This window comes from Otolemur garnettii, unplaced genomic scaffold (assembly GCF_000181295.1).
Source record: "Otolemur garnettii isolate 467f Iridium unplaced genomic scaffold, OtoGar3 scaffold00055, whole genome shotgun sequence".
Classification (NCBI taxonomy): Eukaryota; Metazoa; Chordata; class Mammalia; order Primates; family Galagidae; genus Otolemur; species Otolemur garnettii.
The window spans coordinates 3,209,378-3,214,738 of record NW_003852450.1 but is presented as its reverse complement, the minus strand read 5'-3'; the positions used below and the strand labels follow the sequence as shown (position 1 = coordinate 3,214,738).

At 51.0% G+C, this 5,361-nt stretch overlaps 1 protein-coding gene across 1 annotated transcript in view; it reads right to left on the bottom strand.

Moving 5' to 3' along the window:
* RAB7B (RAB7B, member RAS oncogene family) overlaps positions 1-2,349 on the bottom strand; it is a 24,819-nt gene extending 22,470 nt beyond the window's left edge. The window contains exon 1 of the mRNA XM_003792218.3: positions 2,247-2,349. The gene's annotated coding sequence lies outside the window, so the exon portion shown is untranslated. The remainder of the gene's footprint in view (positions 1-2,246) is intronic.
* Between the last annotated feature and the right edge of the window lie 3,012 nt (positions 2,350-5,361).

Genomic DNA, 5,361 nt, shown 5'->3' with positions numbered 1-5,361 from the left:
GTGTGAAGCCTGTACCAGCACCCTACTGCTGGGGCCTCAAAGGTCAATTAATGCAGTCTAGCCAGTGCCAGAGTCCCCTCTTCCACATCCATGGAAAGATGGGACCAGACCTGCCACATGGAGCTTCTTTGCCCTACTCAATTCCTCTGCCATGTGCCAACCCTTCTGAGGTTAGAAGCCTTCTCTTTGGATCTCTCCTCAGATCCTTGTAACTTGTCTCAGCTTTAGCTTTGAGCTGCCCCAGCCCACACCACCCTGAATCCCCCGGATGTGCCCTCAAAGTGTGCTGCCACTGCAGATTGCCCTGCCCCACTCCCATGGGGACAGGAATGTGCTAAGGCTGCTGTTTAAAAGTAGTCCAGGACCAGCAGCAGCAGCAGCAAGTGAGTGACTAGTACTGGGTGAGTGGCAAAGGGTGTCAGCTTGGGGGTAGACACAGGCTGGCTCACCCAGAAGGCATATGCAGATCTCACATGGTGGCTGGAGTCCCTTCCCGTGTTCTCTCTGCTGGTATTTGGCTGTGACTGTCATTTTAAGCTTCCTCCCACTCCCTTAGCTGACTCATACTTCAAACCAGGGCATCCTCCTAGAGGCCCGACTGAGTCATTCTTCTCTGTTAAGTAATAGTTTAAAGGAGGATTGGAAATGCAGGATTGAATGCTGCCTTCAGCCAGACCAGGTCCGCTTGGAGTATAACCTGCGGCGACCCACTCTCCACTGGGTGTGACCAACCCTTCTCCTGCTCTTGCCTGGCAGCTCTTCTAAGCCCTGAGCCTTGGCCCTGCCCATTTGCCAAAGCTGCAGTGCAGCTGAGTGTCTGCACAGAGAGACAGGCTGAGTTGTTGCCAGCCCAGGACCTGGCCAGTCAGTCCCACAGGAACTCTTTGACCTGCTGTGCGCTCATCTTCTCACTTCCCTTCTCTCCCTCCCCACTGGGCCCAGCCTGGACCCACACACACACTTCTGCTTCATTTGTGTCAGGTGAGGAGTCATTTCTGCTGACAGGGAGGGGCAGGTGAGAATTCTGAAGCAGGCATGGCCTCCCGGCCCCCATCACACTATCTTACCTGGCTTCTTGCCCCACTTTTTAGCATCTGCCCTTCCAGATCCCATACTTTGGAAAATAAATATAACCACCCTGAAAAATAATGGGACTTATAATCTTTATTGTCTGTGAAAAGAGGTTTTCTAGGGAGCGCAAGCCTTTGTTGTCTCCCAAGAACACTCTCACAACTCACATCACTCACAACACCACCCCGCTAAATCCTAACAGGTCCAGACCTGCTCGTCTGGGACGTGTACCCACAGTTCAGCACTCTTGTTTTTCAAGGTTTCTGAAGGTATTAGTCCTGTCTCCCCAAGTAAGCTGTCCGTGCCTGCAGGGTGGGGCCAGACCTCATACCTCTCTGTATTTTCCCCAAAGAGCCTGCTGATGCTGGGATCGTAGAGGCTTCCATAGATAGCCATCCAGCCACCTGTCCCTCTGTCTGTCCATCCATCCCTCCCTCCACCCAGGCCATGTGGTGCACACCTACTATGTGGTATGCACCAGCACTGGGTAGGTCTGAGGATACAGACAAGTGACTATCTTCCTGGGACCTTTGTGGTGGGGGATTGATCTGTAAGCCCTAAGAAATTATTTTTATTGATGCATAATGCCTAGCAATTACAGAGCACTTGCAGTTTACAAAACGCCATTATAGCCCAGTGGATTCCTAAGTTGAGAACAGCTAGTTAATGGCAAGGTGGGTCTGGAACCCAGATCTGTCCACCTCTGTTCCTTGGCTCCCCTAGCATTGCAGCCCTGCTTCTGGAGAAGCATTATGATTTAGAGCAAGAGGAAGAATTTCCCGCTCCAGGGGCAAAGACTCTTTGGCTGACATAGCTCTATCCCAGAAGGTATCCTGGGATACTCTGGGTGCCCACAGAACACAGCCTACCTGAAAAGCTCTAGTTTGTAGCCATCCCTTCAGGATCCAGAGAGCAGCACTGCCCTCTTCTGACTGAGCCGGCAGCTGAGTCCTGCCTGGGTCCCCGAGCCGGGCCCCAGCTCCCCGGGCAGGCACGGAAGTCCTTTCTTGCTGTAGGGTGGGGTTTTCTGGACTAGATCTAAACCTTGCAGCTGTCAGATTCTAGTCCTCATCCCTGCACCCCTTGACTCCGCTCCACCACCCAAACTCCCTGATAGATCCCTGGGCTGCTGGAACCGAGACAGAAAGACTGAGAAAGACTTCCAGGGCACTTACCTTCGTGGCGGTACAGAACTTGGCCTGGGAGGGCAGGCAGGGGATCTCTCCCAGTCTGGAGATCTCTTCTTAGAGAAACAGTCTTGGCTGAGTCACGGAAAAAAGACTTTGGAGCAAAAAAAGAGTTTGCTGAGGCCAGGTTACTTCCCTCTGAGTTTTCCTCTCCCTCTCCTGCTTGGGAAAGTTGCAAAAGAGGCTGGGCCGGTGACCTCAGCTGTGTGGGTGGAGGGGTGGAGTAGAAGGGGAAAGCTGGGTTCAGAGCCGGCTGGAGTTGGAGCACCTTGAGAATTCAGTTTGCAGGGACTCTTGCCTGTGGGGGTGAAGGTGGGGCTGGGGGGCCCTGCAGGGTAACAGGCCAAATTGGTGGGCCCCATAAAGAGCCTCTAGCTGCTTCAGGAACTTCTCCCTGCACTGCTAGTAGCCACCTGGTAAAGGGGCCCTTCTGTTTGTTGAAGTTTTATTTTTTTTTTTTATTAAGTCAAATACACATAGATCATGAATACATTCATGCATATGTGGGGTACAATGTGCTGATTTTTTTTTTTTATACAATCTGACGTGGTTACATCAAACCAATCATCATAGCTTTCACTTCATTTACTTGATTATTGTGCCAAAACATCTATGTTCTACGCTTCACAGATTTGACTTGTACCCTGGTCATATGCTCCATAGGTGTGATCCCGCCTTTTACCCTCCCTCTGTCAAACCTCCCCCCGCCCTTCCCTTCCCACTCCACTTCTCTCCTTCCTCCTGGGCTATAGTTGTGTTGAAGTTTTAGATGAGCAGCGTATGTAATAGATTCGCACCCACCACTGGCCTGATAGGAAAAGGCTCTGGTCCTCACACCTTCCTTCCCCCTGGTACTCTGCATATGCACACCCTTCCTCCCGCCACGGTGCGCGCGCGTGCACACACACAAACACCACCCCAGGCTTGTGAGATGTGAGACCAGTCATGACATGTCCCTGGGCCTCTCGGGTGAGGATGTGTAACCCATCCTGAAATACCCAGGAGACAGCAGCAATTTAAAACGCTGTTAGCATGAGACTAATTTTGTTATCGCTTTGGAGCCAGGCCTTGAATAACCGTGGTTGGCAGATGAAAGGGGAATGAAGGGAGTTGAGACATGCCCAAGATAAGTGGATCACCAGACTTCGAGGGATCCCCTCAAGGCCGTAACGCGTCTGATGAGCCCCTCCATCCTCACATTCCTTCTGAGATGCGATTTTGCCTCCTTGGCAGCCTATTCCTTTGTTTAATAATCCTCGCTGTCAAAAAATTCTTCCTTTTATCCAAAAAGTCACTGAGGCTGCATCACTGCTACCGTCTGTGTCTAATCTGGTCAGTTAGACTATACATTCTTAAAGGGCAGAATGGGTACCCTTGGATCTCTCTCGGCCCCTCTCAGTGCTAGACAAAGGCCTTGCTAACGAGTTTGGCAGAACAAAAATTGAAGTTCATTTCCTTGTTTCAGTTAGCAAACACGCCTGGAGGGAGGACTCAAAGATTTCCAAGGAGTGTAATATTAGACAGCGGACCCTGAAGTTGGGAACATTCTAGAGCGTGTTCACCCCCAGTGTTCTATCTTGGAAGAGTGTGCGTCAGTCCATCCTCAGGCCGCACAGTCACGTATGCTCCTGACTTGTTCCTAAACTGTCACCCCCTCGGAGTTGTCCTCCTGCATTCTTCCACTTTTTTCTGAGACTAGATTTTATTATCAATGGACATTGTTTGTGTGTGTGTGTGTGAGAGAGAGAGAGAGGGAGAGAGAGAGAGAAGGAGAGAGAGAGAGAGAAGGAGAGAGAGAGAGAGAGCTGCGCCTGTGGAGATGTAGAGACACATTCGAGCCTCCTTCAGAGAATAAGGGAAAGTTCTGGGGCCGGCTGCTGCCAAGGGGGCTTTGGGATAGGGGAAGTGAACCGTCCTCAGCTAGTCCTTGCAGCACCTGAACACAGTACTGAAAGTGGTACTTTCGGGGGCCATTTGCAGAACTATCCCTAACACCTTTAAGGTGGATTCTCCAGACACCCTCTCGCCCCACTTCCTCCAGCCACGTGGATCGAAAGTCAGCAACTTCCCTTTTCTTCCTCTGACACAGGCTCCAATGGAGAATGACAGTGGTCTCTCCCTTGCTGTGAGACCGGTCTCTCCCTGGCTCTCCCCTTCTCTCCCCTTTGAGTTTTCTCCTTCCTGTCCCCCTGCATGCATTCATTCAATAATCTGAGTATGTCAGACCCTTTGGGGGACATCAAAGTTGATATGTGCATGTGTCAAAGGAAATGAGATGTGGTGCAAATCATGGTATAAGAAACACAGCGAAAGGGCTGTGGGGATCTAGAGAAGGGCGAGATTAATTCCAGCTAGGGGGCATCAAAGAGGTCTTCATGGAAAGAAGGAATTTGAATGGGAGCTTGAAGGATGCAGAGGATAGGGTATGCAGAGGTGTGGTAAGTGAAGGCCCCAGCCGGATTCCAAATAAGGAGAAGTGATCTGGGGATGGGGAGAAGAAAGAGTGCGTAGGAAGGACTCCAAGCCGTAGGTGGGTGCCTTTGGAGTGTGTCCCACAGGCTGAGATTTCAGTTGCCACAACCTTAACATGCATTGCAGAGGAGCCACGTTGGGGTAAAGTGGGCATGCTCCTCTGGTGAGCAGAGGAGAAGGAGTCCTTGGAGCAAAGTGTGCAAGTTGGAAAATGCAGATGCTTCATTTGGTGTGGGTAGACTTGATGTCCAAGGAGGACACGGGTCAGACTGAGGCTAGCCCCTCGAGTACCCTGACAACACACAGCACCAGACAGCACATTCAGCACACCAGGGGCAGGCCTCGCATAGAAGTGAGCAGTAGGGAGCAAGCTGAAGAGGTGCTAGCTAACAATGGCTCTTGAGGTGCCCTGTCTTGGAGGAAGAGTCATAAAGCCCTTTAGCCTCGGGATATCTGTATTTTATGAGCGTTGCCTGTGCTAAAGTCAAGGTCTGTTCCCTGATGAGCCCAGGCATATAAGCTGCTTACACACGTGCAATATGCCATTGAATCCTCACTGTAACTCCACAAAGTACAATCGTTCCTTGTATGTACAGATTAGTTCCAGGACCTTCACATACTCCAAAACCTG